This window comes from Saccopteryx leptura, chromosome 7 (genome assembly GCF_036850995.1).
Source record: "Saccopteryx leptura isolate mSacLep1 chromosome 7, mSacLep1_pri_phased_curated, whole genome shotgun sequence".
Classification (NCBI taxonomy): Eukaryota; Metazoa; Chordata; class Mammalia; order Chiroptera; family Emballonuridae; genus Saccopteryx; species Saccopteryx leptura.
Window position 1 is genome coordinate 66,479,827 of NC_089509.1, and position 21,316 is coordinate 66,501,142.

Below are 21,316 nucleotides of genomic sequence, written 5' to 3' on the forward strand. Positions count from 1 at the left end.
TCTGATCCAGGAATTTTTTTTGCTGATAGTTTTTTGATTGCTGCTTCGATTTCATTAGTTGTAATTGGTCGATTCAGATTTTCTAATTCTTCATGATTCAGTTTTGGAAGATTGTATTTTTCTAAAAATTTATCCATTTCTCTCAGGTTGTCCAATTCTTTTTTTAAAAAATTTTAATGAGGTGACATTAATCATTCAGGGTACCTAGGTTCATAGAAAACATCTCCAGGTTATTTTGACATTTGATTATGTAACGAACCCATCACCCAAAGTCATATAGTCTTCCATCACCTTCTATCTGGTTTTCTTTGTGCCCCTCCTCTCCCCCCACCCCCTCCCTTTTTCTCCCCACACCCGGTAATCACCACACTCTTGTCCATGTCCCTGAGTCTCATTTTTATGTCCCACCTATGTATAAAATCATATAGTTCTTAGTTTTTTCTGATTTACTTATTTCACTCAGTATAATGTTATCAAGGTCCATCCATATTGTTGTAAATGATTCAATGTCATCAATTCGTTTTATTTTATTTTATTTTTTTATTACCTAATTTCCATGTTAGTCTGTCATGATTTTACCTGCATTAAGGCAAAATAAAAAACAAACACGGTTTTCTTTCAGCAGGATAAATGGCAATACTTCCACAAAATGAAGCACTGTAATTGCAACTTGCTTTCAATGTCATCATTTCTTATGGCTGAGTAGTATGCCATAGTGTGTGTGTGTATATATATATATATATATATCACATCTTCTTTATCCAATCATCTATTGAAGGGCTTTCTGGTTGTTTCTATGTCTTGGCCACTGTGAACAATGCTGCAATGAACATGGGGCTGCATGTGTCTTTAAGTACCAGTGTTTTTGAGTTATGGGGGTATATTCCCAGTAGAGGGGTTGCTGGGTCATATGGTAGTTCTATTTTTAATTTTTTGAGGAACCACCATACTTTCTTCCATAATGGTTGTACTACTTTACATTCTCACCAACAGTGGATGAGGGTTTCTTTTTCTCCACAGCCTCTCCAATACTTGTTATTACCTGTCTTGTTGATAATAGCTAATCTAACAGGCGTGAGGTGGTATCTTACTGTAGTTTTGATTTGCATTTCTCTAATAGCTAATGAAGATGTGCATCTTTTCATATATCTGTTGGCCATTTGTATTTCTTCCTGGGAGAAGTGTCTGTTCATGTCCTCTTCCCATTTTTTTATTGGATTGTTGCTTGTTTGTTGTTGAGTTTTATGAGTTCTTTGTATATTTTGGATATTAGGCCCTTATCTGTGCTGTTGTTTGAAAATATCATCTCCCATTTAGTTGGCTGTTTGTTTATTTTGTTGTCAGTTTCTCTTGCTGTGCAAAAGCTTCTTAGTCTGATGTGGTCCCATTCATTTATCTTTGCCTTTACTTCCCTTGCCTTTGGAGTCAAATTCATAAAGTGTTCTTTGTAACTAAGGTCCATGAGTTTAGTACCTATGTTTTCATCCATGTAATTTATTGTTTCAGGTCTTATATTTAGGTCTTTGATCCATTTTGAATTAATTTTAGTATAAGGGGACAAACTGTAGTCGAGTTTCATCCTTTTGCATGTGGTTTTCCAGATTTCCCAGCATCATTTGTTGAAGAGGCTTTCTTTTCTTCATTGTGTGTTGTTGGCTCCTTTATCAAAAATTATTTGACCAGTGCCTGACCAGGTGGTGGTGCAGTGGATGGAGCATCAGACTGGGATGCAGAGGTCCCAGGTTCGAGACTCCGAGGTCGCCAGCTTGAGTGCGGGCTCATCTGGTTTGAGCAAAGCTCACCAGCTTGCACCCAAGGTTGCTGGCTCTAGCAAGGGGTTACTCAGTCTGCTGAAGACCCATGGTCAAGGCACATATGAGAAAACAATCAATGAACAACTAAGGTGTCACAGTGAAAAATTGATGACTAATGCTTCTCATCTCTCTTCGTTCCTGTCTGTCCCTATCTATTCCTCTCTCTGACTCTGTCTCTGTCTCTGTAAAAAAAAAAAAAAATTATTTGACCATAAACGTGGGGTTTTTTTCTGGGCTTTCTATTCTGTTCTATTGGTCTGAGAATCTATTTTTCTGCCAATACCATGCTGTTTTGATTATTGTGGCTCTATAATATAATTTGAAGTCAGGTATTGTAATACCCCCAGCTTTGTTCTTTTTCCTTAGGATTGCTCTGGCTATTTGGGGTTTTTTATAGTTCCATATAAACCTGATGATTTTTTGTTCCATTTCTTTAAAAAGTGACATTGGAATTTTAATGGGAATTGCATTAAATTTGTATATCGCTTTGGGTAAATTAGTCATTTTGACACTATTTATTCTTTCTATCCAAGAACAAGGAATATTTTTCCATTTCATTACATCTTTTTTTGATTTCCCTTAACAATGCTTTGTAGTTTTCATTATATAGATCTTTTACATTCTTTGTTGTGTTTATTCCTAGGTATTTTATTGTTGTTGTTGTTGCAATCATGAAAGGGATTGTTTTTTTGAGCTCGTTTTCTGATGTTTCATTGTTGGCATTTAGAAAGGCAATGGACTTTTGTATATTAATTTTGTATCCTGTGACCTTACTGTATTGGTTTATTGTTTCTAGTAGTCTTTTTGTGAAGTCTTTGGGGTTTTCAATGTACAGAATCATATCATCTGCAAAAAGCGAATCTTTTACATTTTGTTTCCTAATATGAATGCCATTTTTTTCTTTTTCTTGTCTGATTGCTCTGGCTAGAACTTCCAGTACTACACTGAATAAGAGTGGAGAGAGTGGACAACCTTGTCTTGTTCCTGATTTTAGGAAAAAAGTCCTCAGTTTTATGCCATTTAATATGATGTTAGCTGATGGTGTATCATAGATGGCCTTTATTATGTTGAGATATTTTCCTTCTATACACATTTTGTTAAGTGCTTTAAACATAAAATGATGTTGTATTTTATCGCTTGCCTTTTCTGCATCTATTGATAAGATCATATGATTTTTGTTCTTTGTTTTATTGATATGGTGTATTATGTTAACCGTTTTAACGTATGTTGAACCATCCTTGTGATACTGGGATGAATCCCACTTGATCATGATGAATTATTTTTTTAATATGTTGTTGTATTTGATTTGCTAGTATTTTGTTTAGTATTTTAGCATCTGTATTCATTAGAGATATGTAGTTTTCTTTTTTTGTGTTGTCCTTGCCAGGTTTTGGTATGAAGGTTATGTTGGCCTCATTAAATGTGTTTGGTAGTATTGCTTCTTCTTCAATTTTTTGGAAGACTTTGAATAGAATAGGAAACAAGTCTTTTTTGAATGTTTGATACAATTCACTAGTATAGCCATCTGGCCCTGGACTTTTATTTTTGGGGAGGTTTTTAATAGTTGTTTCTACTTCCTCCCTGCTTATGGGTCTGTTTAGGCTTTCTGCTTCTTCATGACTCAGTCTAGGAAGATTATATTGTTCTAGGAATTTATCCATTTCTTCCAGATTGTTAAATTTGGTGGCATCTAGTTTTTTGTAGTATTCTACAATAATTCTTTGTATATCTATGATGTCTGTGGTGATTTCTCCTCTTTCATTTTGGATTTTGTTTATATGAGTCCTTTCTCTTTTTTCCTTGGTAAGTCTTGCCAGGGGTTTGTCAATTTTGTTGATCTTTTCAAAGAGCCAGATTCTTGTTTTATTAATTTTTTTATAATTTTTTTGTTCTCTATTTCATTTATTTCTGCTCTGATTTTTATTATTTCCTTTCTTCTGCTGGTTTTGGGTTGTCTTTGTTCTTCTTTTTCTAGTTCCTTAAGATGTGAAGTTAAGTGGTTTACTTGGGCTCTCTCTTGTTTGTTCATATAGGGCTGTAGTGATATGAACTCTCTTATTACTGCTTTTGCTGCATCCTAGAAATTCTGATATGTTGTATTGTTATTTTCGTTTGCCTGTATGTAAATTTTGATCTCTGCACTTATTTCTTCTTTGACCCACTTATTTTTTAAAAGTATGTTGTTTAGTTTTCACATTTTTGTAGGTTTGTTTACCTCTTTTTTGCAGTTGAATTCTAGTTTCAAGGCTTTATGATCAGAAAATATGCTTGGTATAATTTCAGTCTTTCTGAATTTGTTGATGTTATTTTTGTGGCCATAGATGGTGACCATCAATAATGGCCACATATGGTCAATTTTTGAAAATGTTCCATGTACACTGGAGAAAAATGTATACTCTGGCACTTTGGGATGAAATGTCCTATAGATGTCTATCATATCCAATTGTTCTAGTGTTTCATTTAAGGCCAATATTTCTTTATTGATTTTCTGTTTAGGTGAACGATCTAGAGCCATCAGTGGAGTATTGAGGTCTCCAAGTATGATTGTAATTTTGTTGGTTTTTGTTTTTAGGTCAGTCAGTAGCTATATTATATATTTTGGTGCTCCTTGGTTTGGTGCATATATATTAAGAAGTGTTATGTCTTCTTGATTCAGTGTCCCCTTTATCATTATGAAATGACCATTTTTGTCTCTGATTACCTTTGTTGTCTTGTACTCAGCATTGTTAGATATGAATATGCTACACTTGCTTTTTTTTTGGTTGTTATTTGCTTGGAGTATTGTTTTCCAACCTTCACTTTGAATTTGTTTCTATCCTTGTAGCTTAGATGTGTTTCTTGTAGGCAGCATACAGTTGGATTTTGTTTTTCAAACCATTGTGATACTCTGTGTCTTTTTATTGGTGACTGCAATCCATTTACGTTTAGTGTAATTATTGACATTTGAGTGTTTCCTGTTGTCATTTTATATATTGCTTTCTGATAGTTTTATATCTTGTTTGGTTCTTCTCTTTTATTTTTCTATCATTTGTTTTTGTTTGGTTGTAATTCATACTTCTTTTCTCTGTTACTTTTTTTTTCAAGTAATGTATTTCTGTGTTGGTTTATTCAGGGGTGGTTACCATTAAGTAATGTAAAGCATACATGTCATGTTCATTGTAGTACATTATCTCAGGAGTGCTTCTGCACTCCATCCTCCTTTGCTACTGTTAATCTTTGTCCTCTCCCCTTTTTTGTTTCTTTGTCATAGATTAATCTCATTTTCATTGTGATCTTGATGGAGATTTTACTTGTAGTTTTGTTTTGTTTTTTGTGTCTGGTTGGAAAACCCCCTTTAGTATTTCCTGAAGTGGGGGTTTTCTGTTGATAAATTCCCTCATCTTTTCTGTATCTGTGAATGTTTTTATTTCTCCTTTGTATTTGAAGAATAGCTTTGATGGGTATAGTATTCTTGGCTGGAAGTTTCTCTCTTTCAGAACTTTAATTATTGGGGTTCACTCTCTTCTAGCTTGTAGAGTTTCTGCTGAGAAATCTGTTGATAATCTAAAGGGCCTTCCTTTATACGTTGTATTCTTCTTTTCCCTGGCTGCCTTGAGAATTTTTTCTTTGTCATTGGTTTGTGCCAATTTCATTATGATGTGCCTTGGAGTAGGGTTAAGATAACTCGGTGTTCTGTTTGCTTCTTGAATTCGAGGCTTTAGTTTTTTCCACAGGCTTAGAAAGTTCTCATCTATTATTTGAATATGTTCTCCATTCCATTTTCTCTCTCTTCTCCTTCTGATATACCCATTATTCTTATGTTGCTCTTTCTGATGGAGTCAGACAATTCCCGTAGGGCTATTTTATTTTTTTTAAATTCGTGAGTTTTTTTTCTTTTCTCTCTGTAGTACCTCTAGTTGCCTGTCTTCTATGTCACTAAGTCTCTCCTCTATCTTGCCTGTTCTATTGGCTAAGCTTGGTACATCATTTTTCAGTTCATGAATTGAGTTTTTCATCCCTGTTTGATTCATAGTTTCAATTTCCTTGGTAAACTATTCTTTCTATTCATTGAATTGTTTTTTGAGCTCTCTAAATTGCCTTTCTGTGCTTTCTTGTATATCCCTGACTATTTTTAGGACTTCTAATTTAAATTCTTTTTCATTTAACTCCAAGATTTCTAAGCTATTGAAATTTTTTTCTATAGATTTTTTTCTCATCTATTTGAGCTACATCACTGTCTTTTGTATACATAATATTAGATTTCTTTTTCTTTAATGGCATTTGAGAGTGGTATTGTTAATAACACTAATAAGAATTGAAAAAAAATTTTTTTTGAGAAAATGCAGTGAAAATCTGAAAATTATATTGTCCTAAGTGGAACAAAAATACATAGAACTGAGGGCCTGTGTTGGGGGGGAGTGACAAAGAGGCAAACGAGGCAAGAACCCACAAGATTCCACAAGGAAGAAATTTTAATCAAGAATAAAATAATTTGTTTATAAATGATGGTCAAATGAGAGAAATAGTGTAAGAGAAAAGAAAAAAGAGAAAAAAAATAAAGTGAAAAGTAAAAATTCTATTGTATTAAATGGCACAAAAACTATAGAATAGAGAGCCTGAGTTGGGGGAAATGCCAAAGAGATAAAAAGCAAAGTAAAAAGCACACAAAATGCCACAAAGAAAAAGTTTGAATCCAGAATAATATAATTTGTTGGTGGGTGAGATTTGAATGAGAGGAAAAGTGAAAGAGAAAAGAAGAAACAAAGAGAGAGAGAAAAAAAAATTGAATTATGTTTTTTAGAATGTAACACTCATAGAAAAAAAAAAAAGAATGAAAATTGTAACACCTTTGGGTAATAATGTTCAAAATGAAAAGTAAAAAATAAAATGGAAAGAGGATAAAATGACCAAGAAGGTGGAAGAACAAAAAAGATAAAAAATATAAAATGGAAAAAGTTACAAAGACTGTAGATTTTTCCTGGTTTTGAGAAGTTATCTTCTTCCTTTTTCTTTCTTCTCTGTTTTTTTTTTTTTTTGGCTGGTGGTACTGTACCTCAGGTCCTGCCCCTTTAGCACTCTTAGGCAGAGATTTGCTGCTGTGTCACTATGGTAATGACATAAACTAGGCCTCAGTCTCGTTGGTAGGCGGGGCTTGTTAGCCTTTGTAGGCTCCAACAATTTTTCCCCAGACTTCTCCCCAAATCTCTCCTTTCTGAACCAGCAGCCTGGGACCCAGCTGTTAAGTTGCCCCAGCTACTGCCTGGAGAGCAAAATGCTCTAAGACAGGGGTCTCAAACTCGCGGCCCGTGGGCCACATGCGGCCCGCCCACCAATTTTGTGCAGCCGCAGACTAATCCATGAAGTTTGATTAGTCTGTGGGCTGCACAAAATTGGTGGGCGGGCCACATGTAGCCCGCGGGCTGCGAGTTTGAGACCCCTCCTCTAAGAGCTGCCAAATCTCCCTTCTATCCCTGCTCGAAGCAGGGTTCTGGGTAAGGCTTTGCCAGCCAGAGCCACCAGCCTAATCGGGCAGGTCTGGGAGCTGATTGCCTTTCAGGTGTCTTTCTGTGAGCCTCCAGGCATGTCTAGTATGCCTCAGCTCTCCACAGATCTGCTCTCCATAGGCTGTCTGCAAGCTGCCTGCACACCCTTCCCCCCCACCACTTCGCAGTTCTTTTTCCCAGGAGTGTGCTTTGTTAGCCTGTATGGCTGGTGGAGGTGCCACGCCCAGACAGGTCTGGGTGTAGGAAAGCTGGCTTTCATGCACTTCCCATGTGCTTTTGTTTGGGAAGCTGGGATTATTCAGAAACTCTGGTCACAGCCCATGCAGAGGGCTACTACTGACAGTCTCCGACCCAGCTCCTCCATCAGGGAATGCAAGCACCCACCCCCAAAGCACCAGGTGGATCCACTCGCACACTGCCTGCACTCACTGACTGGGATACCAGGAGTAAACAAGGCAACTGCTTGCCCACCTCTTCCGGCATCTGCCGCTGGCGTTAGCTCCGCCTGGGCTGAGCCTCGGGCACACTCTCTCCTTGGCTTGAACATTTCTGCCCTAGCCCAGCTTTTTCTGTGCCTCCAGCCCTTGCTTTCTCTCAGTTTCGAGTGAAAGCAGCCCTTGCTCAGGTCAATGAGGAAAGCGGAATACTCTGTTCTTCATCTTATTTCCTTCAGAATGGATTATATATTCAGCCACCTTTTTGCCCCATAGTACCTTTATTTGATGTATGTGTATTTCAGATGCTCCTGAGATTGTTTTTCTGTCTCTAGTTGTTGAATTTGTTGAAGTTTTAGGGAGAGGTATCGGGAGCACTCCTCACAGTGCCATTTCTCTGACGTTACTCCCCAATCATCCAATTCTTGGCATATAGTTGTTCATACTATTTTCTTACAATACTTTGCTTTTCTGTGGTGTCAGTTGTTACTTCTCTGCTAAAATTCTCAACAAAATATTAGAAACCTAGATCCAACAATACATTAAAAAAATTATACACCATGATCAAGTGGGATTATTTTAGGGATGCAAGATTGGTACAATATTTGCAAATCAATAAAGGTGATACATCACATAACAAATGAAGGATAAAAATCATATGATCATATCAATAGAGTCAGAATCTAGATTTGATAACATTCAGCACCCATTTCTGATAAACTCTCAGCAAAGTGCCAGTAGAAGGATCATAGGTCTACATAATAAAAGCCATATATGACAGCCCAACAGCCAACATCATACTTAATGGGGAAAAGTTAAGAGCATTTTTCTTAAGATCAGGAACAAGACAGGGACTTCTGTTTCTACCACTCTTATTCAACTCTTATTTGGAAGTTCTAGCCACCACAATCAGATAAGAAGAAGAAATAAAAGGCATCTAAATTGGAAAGGAGGAAGTAAAACTGTCATTACTCATAGAAGACATGATATACATAGAAAACCCTAAAGACTCCACCAAAAACTACTAGATCTAATAAATGAATTTGGCAAAGTAGCAGCAGGACACAAGGTTAATATTCAGAAATTGGCAGCACTTTTATACATCAAAAATGAGCTATCAGAAAGAGAAATTAAGAAAACAATCTCATTTACTATTACAACAACTACAGAAAATAAGGTACCTATGAATAAATTTAATCAAGGAGGTAAAATTTCTGTACTCAGAAAGTTATAGGATATTAAAGAAAGAAATTGAGGAAGATACAAATAAGTGGAGGTATATACCATGTTCAAGTATTGGACAAATTAACATCATTAAAATGTTCATACTACTCAAAACAATCTATAGATGCAATGTAATTCTTATTAAAACACCATTGGCATATTTAAAGATCTAGAAACATTCCAGAAATTTATGTGGAAGCAAAAATGACAAAAACAAAATTGGGGGTATCATAATACCTGATATCAAACTTTACTACCAGGTCATAATAATCAAAACAGCCTGGTAGTGGCATAAGAAGAGGCATATAGATCAGTAGCACAGAACAGAGAGCCCAGAAATAAACCCATGTCCTTATGGTCAATTAATATTTGATAAAGAAGACAAGATCATACAATGGAAAAAAGACTCTTCAATAAATGCTGTTGGGAAAATCAAACTCATATATGCTAAACAAAGAAAATGAAATGAGACCATGTTCTTACACCATACACAAGAATTTACTAAAAATAATACTTAAATGTAAGTCATAAAACCATAAAAATCCTAGAAGAAAACATAGATAGTAAAATTTCAGACATTACTCATAGCAATATTTTTGCTAATATCTCTCCTCAGGCAAGAGAGATAAAGAAAAACAAAAAACAAATAGGACTAAATGAAACTAAAAAGCTTTTGTACAGCAGAAGAAATCAACAAAATGAAAAGGAAACACACTGAATGGGAGAACATATTTACCATTGATACGTCTGATAAAGATTTATTTCTAAAATATATAAGAAACTTACACAAGTCAACAGCAAGAAGACAACCCATTAAAAAATGAGAAATGGACCTGAACAGATAATTCTCCAAACAGAATATAGAGATGGCCAATAGACAGATGAAAAATAGTGTCAATAATCATTAAAGAGATGCAAATTAAAATCCCAGTGAGATATCACCTGAGGTCTGTCAGAATGGCTATTGTCAATAAATCAACAAACAACAAGTGCTGGTGAGGGTAGAGAAAAGGGAACCCTCTTGCACTTCTGGTGGGAATGCAGACTGGTGCAGCCACTGTGGAAAACAATATGGAGATTCCTCAAAAAATTAAAAATGGAACTGCTTTTTGACAAAGCAATCCCACTTCTGGAAATTTATCCTGAGAAACCTGAAACACTAATTTGAAAGAATATATGCACTTCTATATTCACTGCAGCATTATTTACAAAAGCTAAGATCTGGAAACAGCCTAAGTGCCTGTCAGCAGTTGAGTGGATAAAAAACTGTAGTATGTTTACCCAACGGAATACTACACAGCTGTAAAGGAGTAGGGCATCTCACCTTTTGTGACAGCATGGATGGACCTGGAGATTACTATGCTAGGTGAAATAAACCAGTCAGAGAATAAAAATACCATATAATCTCAATTATATATGGAATCTAATGCACAAAATAAACAGATGAACAAAATAGAAAAAGGCATGAATACATAAAACAGACTGACAACAGTCAGAGGGTATTTAGAGAGCTAAATGAAAGAAGGTGAAGGGATTAAGCATAAAATAAACAAAACCAAAACAAACACATATATGTATAACACATAGACACAGACAACAGTGTGGTGATAGCCAGAGGGGAAGGGGAGTGAGGACAGGTGAAGGTGGGCAAAGTGGGGATAAATGGAGCCGGAAAGAGACTTTGCTTTGGATGATGGGTACATGATGCAGTGTGCAGATAATGTTTTGTTGAGTTCTGTATTTGAAACCTGTATGGTTTTGTGAACTAATGTCACCCCAATAAATTCAACTGAAACAAAAAGTCCAGGTTATTGATGGAGGTTAGGTCTTTATAGAAATGCAAGACTGTAGCTCAGCATAATAAAAACAGGGCATTTTTTTTTCTATTATTACTAATAACAAATATTGCCTGGCATATTTCCATGTATTGAGCTGATAACATAATACTGATAACAAGTGACAATTTAATCACTTGAAGCGAATTTTTCATTTATTTCAGTTGTTACTGAAAAGTCTCTAAAACTCCAGCATTCAGCTCATACTTGGCTTCTAAAATTGCTAAAGATTATTTGCAGTGGTACCCTGATTCCTCTTTTTTGTTGTTCTCCATATTCCAAGCACTTGTGCTTGCTGCCTATCACAAGTGTGTGTGTGTGTGCGCGCGTGCGTGAATGTGTGTGTGTGTGTGTGTGTGTGTGTTGAGGTGGGTGGAGAGGAGCAAGGAAGGAGAAGTTCTGCCTATTGGAGTACGTGTTGGAAAGTGATGAATCTATGGTCCTCTTCATCTGAGGATTATTCCTCCTCTATCTAACTATGGCTCTGCAGTTGGCTGCCAAATACTGATTTTCTCCCACAGCAACTATTGTTCTCTGGGTGCTCCATAGGGGATTAGCCCCTGTGCAGTTCCTTGGGTAAATGCTCTTACTGATACACTGCCCTCCCCCTCCATGGTGGGGGGTGGTTACTTTTCATCCCTGACTCCACAGAGAGCAATCCACACTTCAGTACTCTGCTGTTGGAGTTCCCTCATTTCACTGGATGAAAGAGCTTAAGAGAGATGCAGCATTGGTACTTCATGTTTTACACTTTTACACTTAACGTAATTTTTTCCTTTTAGTGTTGGAAATGTCTTCCCACTAGAAGAGGAAAGAAAATAATTTGATGACTTTGCTATTGTTCAATCATGCCTTCCTATTAGCATGCTGATTATTAAATAGTACTATATTGATATTAAGCTTGGAATCTATTAATTAAAAATTTCACATTATAGTGATCGTTTGATTTCTCAAGATGTCCCCTGAAATCAGAGTATTTCTTAAATCATATGTAGCCCTTACCTCTCTGATTCATCTACTCATATACTTTGGATATAGTTTCTCCTCTTTCTTTTCCTTTGGAACTTAAAGTGCACTTTTGGAGAGAGGAAACAAAGCTGATAACATTTCCTAATATGAGACAGTGGTTGTGAAAGTCTCTGTTCTTTTTTGTGATAGTTTTGAGATTTAAGTACAAAGGCTCAGTCTTTTCTAATTTTTAAAATCTTTTTATTGGTTGATTTTAGAGAGAGAGGAGTGGAGAAAGAGAAAGATCAATTTGCTACTCCACTTATGCATGCATTCACTGGTTTACTTCGATGTATGTCCCACAACAATGGCGTTATCAGGACGATGCTCTAAGCAACTGAGTTAGTTACCTGGCCAGTGTAAGCCCAGTCTTTTTTTTTTTTTGTGAAAAAGAGAAAGAGAAAGAGAAAGAAAGAGGGACAGACAGGGACAGGAAGGGAGAGAGATGGGAAGTATCAACTAGTGTTGCGACACTTTAGTTCATAAATTGCTTTCTCATACGTGCCTTGACTAGGGGGCTCCAGCTGAGCCAGTGACCCCTTGCTCAAACCAGTGACCTTGGGCTCAAGCCACCAACCTTGGGCTTCAAGCCAGTGACCTTTAGGCTTAAGCCAGCAACCAAGGGATCATGTGTATGATCCCGTACTCAAGCTGGTAAGCCCGTGCTCAAGCTGGATGAGTCTGCACTCGAATCAGCGACCTTGGGATTTTGAACCTGGGTCCTCAGAGTCCCAGGTCAACACTCTATCCATGGTGCCACCACCTGGTCAGGCAGCCCAAGTTTTTTTCATACAATATTTTGAACTGTGCCTCCAAAACAAATATTGGAGAGAGCAAGACACAAGTCAGGTGGATGCATTGATTCTTAATACATATGCTTCATCATTTATGCCATTTTATAATTTCTGACAATTATAGCACCACCTTTACTGACACTTAAAATGTGTTGTTCTTCACTTAATTAGCAACTTAGATTTAGTTATGAATGCTAATTAGAAAACAATAACTTTGAACTGACTGATACTCAATATTTATTGAAAGCTTAGCTACTTTAAACAATATGTTAGGGGGATTACTTGATGGATATAGGGCCCTTTCTTTTTCTAAGTACTCTAAAATCTAGCTCTAGATGAAACCAGCCCACAGGACAGCTGGATACACATACTACAGCATTGTTTTGGCAAGCTATATAGTTGCTTGTTTATAAATGGCAACATTTGATTACACTGAGTGATTAATAATGTAAGAAACATCCTGAAAATTGGTGTTAGAGTTCCTGAAAGATGTTACTGAGAATTTTGTCCTCTTTACAGGGACCCATGAAAAAACTCTGTGATCTATCAAAATTAGTCATCTTGGTAATTCTGCTTGCATTGTCCCCCATTTGCTCAGTGGCATTGTCCTCAGCAGGTGCTTTGAGAGTCTCGCAGGGCGCCTCCTGTTCCTGCTAACATGTGCTGCTGCCTGACTTCCATATGGAAGAGGCTGTCTTGGGTCAAGGTTCCCAGACGCTGATCCCCAGACAAGAATTCAAGAGCAAGTGATTTATTAAAGTGTTTTCAAGGAGAAACTGGTAGGAAATTGGAAGAAGCAAAACGAGGAAAGGAAAGAAGCCAAGCAAAAGGACAGTTTTAGGCAAACTAAGGTCATTTCAGCTTGATCACACAGAAAAACTGTAGAATATGAATAAAGACCTACAGTGTTTCCTGAGGAGCAAGGGAGCTGGGTCTCCCTGTTTCTGCACCAGTCACTGATTGACTAAGGCTGTCTCCGGGGAGGATAAGCTCCCAGTCATGTCTAACTCTACCAGGTGGCTCTGCTAGCTCAAGGGTAATCCTCTGAAGAGAGCTGCAGGTGCCAGCCTCTGTAAGCAGACACAAAGAAGCTAAGGTCAGGGTACCGGAAATGGTAAAGGGAACACCAGAGGCTCTGGTCGGAGCACTGACTGTGTCTGCTATAATTAGAATGGGTTGCTCATCTTCCTCTGAAGACATCAGGACAGATCCCATCATGCATTTCATCTGACTCTCTTGTTCATTCCCAGAACAATTCTTTTTGATGTTGTTGTTGTCAGCATGCTCTCTATACATTTCCTAATAAGATTTAAATTGTCCCCTTGCCCATCTACTCTATGTCCTTCTACTGTGGCTCTGGAACTTAGCAGACATCCCTATATCCTCGTCCTCATCCTTAAATTTGCCCTTACTGCATTCCTCTTATTTGCAATTATTGTTCATAATGGAACCTATCACTCTTCAGGGTTCCAGTTTCCCAGAAGTCTTTTCAATGGTGGCTGCTATTTTCTTCAGACTCAGGGTTAGAGTAGGGGTTCTCCTTGCACCCCACTGTTAATTTTAGACTATTTCTTTCCTTCCCTCAATCCTGAAAAACCACTGATTTTTTAAAATGGCATTCCATCAGACTTCAACACCTTCAGTTCTTCCTTGTTGTATTTTTCTTATCTTCTAGTTCAGTGGTTCTCTCAAACTGGGCTGCACTGAAGAGTTTTTTAAAATACTGATGCCCAGACCCCACTCTCAGAGATTCAAATATGGCCAGTCTGGGAACTAGGACTTATAGAGCTCCCTGGGTGATTGAAGGTGAAGCAAGTTTTCAGAGCCATTGTCCTAATCATTCCTTCTCATTCATGGAAGATTTTTTAGCAACTGCCTTTTGTTACCAGTAGCTTTTCATCACTTTTATGGATTTCAATGTCCATATGTATCAGTCATTTTCAGTTGTATTGGACCTAATGTCACCTCCATAGCAAATATTTTATGTTTTATAACATACATTGTTCTGCTCCTCTTACTGTTTTGAAATGAATTTCATAAATATCATCTAACAACATACACAGTATTAAAAAGTCAATATAATTACCCAAATGTAATCTGAGAAAAAACAATGTGTAATATAAATAATATGTACTTTAATATATGACTGCTCAAGCACAACTGTACTAGGAGACATAAACAAATAGTAATCTGCTTACAATAAATATAAAATTATAGACTGTGTTATAATGGATAATTAAGTACCATGCTGGCATAACATAATTTTTCTGAAATGATAAATTAACTTTGGTAAATTTCCAAATAAAACCATAAAACCTTTCTTTGATTTACACTTATTGAAAAGGTAAAAATGTACATTAAAACTGTGTGGGAAATACTTTATGTTAAATAGGAACTAAGCTTAGATACCTCCCTTCCACATACGCTTATATGAATGTTTAACTAGGCATTCCAAAATCTACGGAGACATGAGGCAATTCTTTGATAATTGGGAACATCCAAAATAACTGATATTCTGGAACCATCCAGAATGTAGGACTTCTAGCATCCCTAGTTTCTGCCCACAAAATGCTAGTAGCATCCTCTCAATTATTATGAAAGCAAAAAAATCCCCCCTCCAAGTTTCTAAAACACTGTTAAGGAAGGTATTAACAAAATAAAAATCACTAACCATGATGATACTTCACCCATTTGGCCTCTCGATTCCTGACCCTTTTTGTTTCTTCCACCTCACAGGCCTCTCCTGTGTTGGGTCCTCCTGTTCTTCCAAACTGTGCATTAATCCACCGTATCAGGTTTGACCAGGGAGACCTTAACTTCTGGGCTGTTTAGAGAAGTGAGTGCAGCTTAGTGGGAGCAGTAAAGCACCTGGGGATTAGTATCAGCAGGAAGCTGTTACCACCCTTAGGCCTGAGTGTATAATTTCAGCAAGACCTCAGATCCATGAAAAAGGGTTCCTGCATAGGAGTCATTTTTGCAGGGTGGTGGGGAGGGACAGAAATATATATATTCATACCTTTTATTCCTCCCCTCTAGTCTGCTGATGCTTCCCATTTGCTGAACCCTAGGAGACAGACAGAAGGGAACCTGGGGGATAGCAATTTGTAGAGGTCAACCTCTGGGCTCAGAACAGAGAAGAAAGAGTGGAGAATGGATGGATTGAGGGTTTAGGGTGATCAACTCATTGAAGTTAGCCTGAGACTTTTCTGATTTTAGCACAGAGTCCTGCACCCTGGTAAAGCCATCATTCCTGAGCAAACTGGAATGATTTATCACCTTCATGGGGATCGTGTGTAAAGAGAAAATACCTCTTTAGTTCTGAATGTTGATATGCCACTGGGACTCAGCACTTAGGCATGGTTTCTTTTTTAACTATACTTTATCCCTAGGAATCTTTAGTCCTATCTAAAATATAAATTAATATTTAAATATTATGTCCACATTCATGATACATATGTGTCTTCAGCCCTTTTTCCTTCTTCATATTGGTGCTTTTCGGACATCTTCATTTAGATATCTAGAAGGCATATCAGAATTAATATCTTGATTTTGCTTCCTAGCCTACTTCTTTCCTGGACATCTTCCTCTCAATAAATAGACCCTCCTCCTCATTTACTCAAGATAAAAACTTAGGGGTTTTCCTACATGTTGCTCTTTTTTCACACCCCACTTTCATTCCATGTGCAAGCCCCTTTCATAATATACTTCAAATCCAATTACTTGTCCCCTTCACTGGTGCTACTCTTGTCTAAGTCATTACGGTCTCTTATTGGAATAGCTCTCTAGCTCTCTTCTTGCTTTGCCTCTTGTGTGTCCACAGTCCATTCTCCATACAGAAGGTAGAGGGATTCTTTTATCTAAAATAGATCATATAGCCTGACCTGTGGTGGTGCAGTGGATAAAGTGACAGTCTGGAAATGCTGAGGTCACCGGTTCGAAACACTGGTCTTGCCTGGTTAAGGCACATATGGTTGAGTTGATGCTTCCTGCTCCTCCCCCATTCTCTCTCTCTCTCTCTCCCTCCCTCTCTCTCTATTCTCTAAAATGAATAAATAAAAAAAATAAAATAGATCATATTATTTCTTACTTAAAAATCTTTGGTAGCTTCTTGTCAAAATCAGAATAAAATCAATTTCAGTCATGGTCTGATCTTATGTTACCTCCTCAAAGGTGCCTTTATGGGCTACAGTCTAAAATAACTATACGTCTTCTGCTAGTCACTTTCTACTCCATACCTAATTTACCCCCTAGCATTTGTTACTACCTGATATTATTGTATATATTTGTTTGTGTGTTGTTTGTCTCCCTCACAAGTATGCAAACTCCAAGAGGCAGAAATTTTGTCTATCTTGATCACTACTCTACTGTAGCTCATTGAAGTGTATTTTTATGTTTCACATAGTAGAAACTCAATAAATATGTGTTAAATAAATGATAAAGTGTTATTTTTTAAATTATAACTATAATTCCTGAAACAGATTGCATCTTCTTTTTCTGTAGGATGCTGTAGAATATATACAGATACATTTTTGGCTTCTCTTTAAGCAAGATAAATAACTTTGAAGCATGGTTTTCTTTAATTAACCTCACTTATTCTCGGGTTTTGCCCTATCTTTCCTTAATTTTACATCCCATGTGATTTTCTCTTAATTTTTTTAAAATCTAAATTTCTCATGTTGTATGCATTTTTGTAAACTGCCTTAATTCTTTCTGAAATAAGATGTGCCATAAATTAATTAATAATCATTAAGAGTGTTTTGAATATTCATGAGATAATATATGTAAACTTTGTATATATATAAACTTGCCACTTTCCCAACACGTGCTTAAAACTCGCTTGGTTCCTTTTATTCTTAGAATAAATCCAGACACAAAACCTAGGGTTGAGTATGTGCATTACACTGCAGGTTTATTATGATAACTTTCACATCAGCTGTGACTGAACTGTGCATGAGCCCAGTCAGTGTCAGCTGAGCAGGAGTGGACAGCAGTTTGTTTCCTTAAGTCTGGAGATAGTATTGTGCACAGGTCACAGGATGCAGGAACCCTTGAAAGTGTTCTTACTAAAATATCAGAAACCTAAACTCCAGGGGCAAAGTCAAACTGTCAAGTTGAAAGAACAGATAGGTGTTAGAGAAATCACTCATATTAGCTTTTACAGTGGCTGTGATGAACTCTGATAAAAGTCTTCCTTGAGAACCCAAGAGGTCATTTATCTTAAAAATGTAGGTCAGTCTCTGATCGTAACAAAAAGAAGGCTAATTTATATTTGTATGAAACTTTAAAACAGTTATATTACTTCTACATATGTAAACTTATTTGATTTTTATAGCACAGCTGTGAGGAGGATAGGGTAGATATTATTAATTTCTACTTTATAATTCAAGAGTAGACATTCAAAGATGTTAAGCAACCTGCCGCAGGTTTCATGATTGGAGAGGTATAGACCGTAGGTTCCTGGTTCTTTCTCCTTTCCTCTTCTACAAAATTTCTGTGTTCCTCCCCAAAAGTCCAGCAGACCTGCTGATGTCATAACATTTTAACTTCCACATCTTTGTTTATACTGGAATACTAACCAAAGCTAAGTTCTTCATTATGTAAAGGCTTTACTGATTACTAAATTCAAAGTGCTGTTTTTGTTACCTGAAATATTACTGGTTTTGTTATGTATGACTTGTTAGGTATTAATGTAGTTCCTAAAATATAACCAAGGACGCTTCTGCTTCTGAAAATTTCATCTAGTCAATGAGAAAATATTTTAATTTACTCTTTTTTCTTTTTAATTTTCTATGTCTAAAAGCTTGTCTCCTTATTACTGGGATTCTTTAAGAATGAATTTTTAGATAGGGACCCTGCAGTGGAATGCACAGAGCAGGTGCTCAATAAATACCTGGTAGACAAATAAATATGTAAAGGCTGAAAGTCAATTATGAAGTAGCTTTTATATTACTAATTTCTACTTAAATTGTATTTGTTTAAGTAATACAAACAGTTTTGCCAGTTGATGTTTTCTATGTCACAAAAACACTACACTAGTTACAGACTTAGCATGTTGCTATCTACTTGAGCTAATAGGTATCCAGATATCAGAGAACCAAATTTATTCATAATTTTAAGGTATAATGGTATTAAATTCTTAAGGTAATTACATTTCATTATTGGTATGGAAGCTTGCATTTGACCCAGACATGTTGTCATTTGTTCTGGATCCACATGTAAATTATCAGATTCTTAATAACATGCATGCTAATGCTCGATCTTTTAAAACACACAGAAGTCAGTTAGATGTCTTATAAGTTTCTCTGCACCTTGAGGATTTCCATACTCTTGGTCTAAGCCCCAAATGCATGGCCAGAATGCTTTTCCTAATTTCTGCAAATTCTCAGCAGAGAATAAAGCCTCTTTCTGCCCCCTTGTCACTTCTGCACAAAACTACATGCCTTCTCTGTTTTTTTAAAATCTATTCCTGACCAGGCGGTAGCACAATGAATAGAGCATTGGAACGGGATGTGGAGGACCCAGGTTCGAAACCCTCAGGTCTCCGGCTTGAGCGCAGGCTCACCAGCTTGAGCCCAAAGGTTGCTGGCTTGAAGCCCAAGTTCTCTGGCTTGAGAAATGGGTCATTCTTTCTGCTGTAGCCACCCACCCCCCATCAAGGCACATATGACAAAGCAATCAATGAACAACTGAGATGCCACAATAAAGAATTGATACTTCTTCTCTCTCTCGCTTCCTGTCTGTCAGTCCCTATCTGGCCCTCTCTCTGCCTCTCTCTCTCTGTCTCTGCCAAAAAAAAAAAATTCTAGCAGCAAGCATTTTGTGAATTTTGTCAGTTTTAAAACAGACACCGTGCCTCTCTGCAGAACACAGCCCATCTTCTTGCTTCACTCTGCTTTCTTTTTTTTTTATTTTTATCTCTCCTTTGCCTTCCCTTTCTTTCCACCTCCTCTATTTACTCCCCTTTTTATTAAGCAAACAGTGCATCATCTTGTCTTAAACAAAACAGTTTTACCCATACTCAGGTACCATTATTTCTCACCTTCTATTCCAATCAAAGTTATTGCTGCATCTTCTTAACAAAGTGTTGCTTTCTCTTATACAAGCTAAAATATTTATTTTTCTTGTTACACATGTATCTCTAAGCTGGCCACATTCATTATGCCTACAAAGCAAAACTTGACAATACATGGGGAGATATATATATATCTATATATATCTATATATATAGATATATAGATATATATATATATATATATATATATATATATATATATATATATTTTTTTTTTTTTAGTGAGGGAACAGGAGACAGTGACAGACTCTCACATGTGCCCTGATCAGGATTTACCTGGCAAGTCCACTAAGGGGTGATGCTCTGCCTATCTGGGACCATGTCTCCTTAGCTCAGCAACTGAACAATTTTTTAGCACCTTAGAAAGAGGCCATGGAGCCATCCATCCTCAGTGTCTGAGGCCAACTCGCTCAAACCAATCTAGCCATGACTGTGGGAGGGGAAGCAAGAGAGAGAGAGAGAGAGAGAGAGAGAAAGGGAAGGGGGAGGGGTGGAGAAGCAGATGGTCACTTCTCGTGTGCCCTGAACCGGGACTAGAACCTGGGGCATCTACATACTGGGCTGGTGCTCTATCACTGAGCCAACTGGCCAGGGCCTATTGATAGGATTTAAGGGAACCCAGAAGCTGAAAGTATTGCAAAAAAGTAAACCCCCAAAATATGGTAGAAATGCCATACAATAGCCAGAATATTTGCTAATTTAAGATCTGTTTATCTCTTCATTATTGAAGTCCTCTAAATTTTGATAGAGCATTGCATTTGATGCAGAACTGTCTTCCACTAAATATCTTAAAACTTACAGAAAGATGTGAAATACATCTCTAAGGTTCCTCAATCCCATTCTTTTCATATGACAAGGACACTGAGGCACAGTGAAGTGCCTTCTTTAAAACGACACAGTTTGAAATGGAACGTAACTAGATTTGCAGTCTATTGTCTACCTGTTGGAAATTAGTGACTGGTACAAATTCTGCTCAAATAGTTCCTATATTGAATAAGGACTTTATTTATCTATTTTTTGTATTTTTTTTGAAGTGAGAAGTGGGGAGGGAATAGAGACAGACTCCTGCATGCGTCCGACCAGGTTCCACCCGGCATGCCTACTAGGGGGCAATGCTCTGCCCATCTGAGGCATTGCTCCGTTGAAAGCAGATTTATTCTAGTGCCTGAGGTGGCGGCCATGGAGCCATCCTCGGTTCCCGGGCCAACTTTGCTCCAATGGAGCCTTGGCTTCAGGAGGGGAAGAGAGAGATAGAGAGAAAGGGGAGAAGGAAGGGTGGAGAAGCAGATGGGTGCTTCTGTGTGCTCTGACCGGGAACTGAACCCAGGACTTCCACATGGCTGACACTCTACCTCTGAGCCAACTGGCCAGGGCCTAATAACGGCGGATTTTTAAAATTTTGTTTCTAATAAAGGCCAAGGAGTTCCCCTTCAGGAATTTTTATTGAAGGAATATAATTTCAGGCTTTACCATTTGATAGTATCTGAATGGAAAAAAAAAAAAAAAAAAAGAAAAAGAAAAAGATAGGTGGGGGAAGTAGCCATGTGCTAGGAAGAAGATAATAGCATAATAAGGTGGCCTGTGTGGAAAGAGGAAGAGACTCTACGTGTGAGACAATATTAGCATAAATATCTCACCAAAACAACCTGTGA

The 21,316-nt window shown here is 37.2% G+C and overlaps 1 non-coding gene across 1 annotated transcript; it reads right to left on the reverse strand.

The window, feature by feature from the left end:
- Positions 1-548: 548 nt before the first annotated feature.
- LOC136379250 (small nucleolar RNA SNORA69) lies at positions 549-677 on the reverse strand. The gene has a single exon (XR_010746733.1). It is a non-coding gene; the product is annotated as a small nucleolar RNA SNORA69 (small nucleolar RNA).
- Positions 678-21,316: the final 20,639 nt, after the last annotated feature.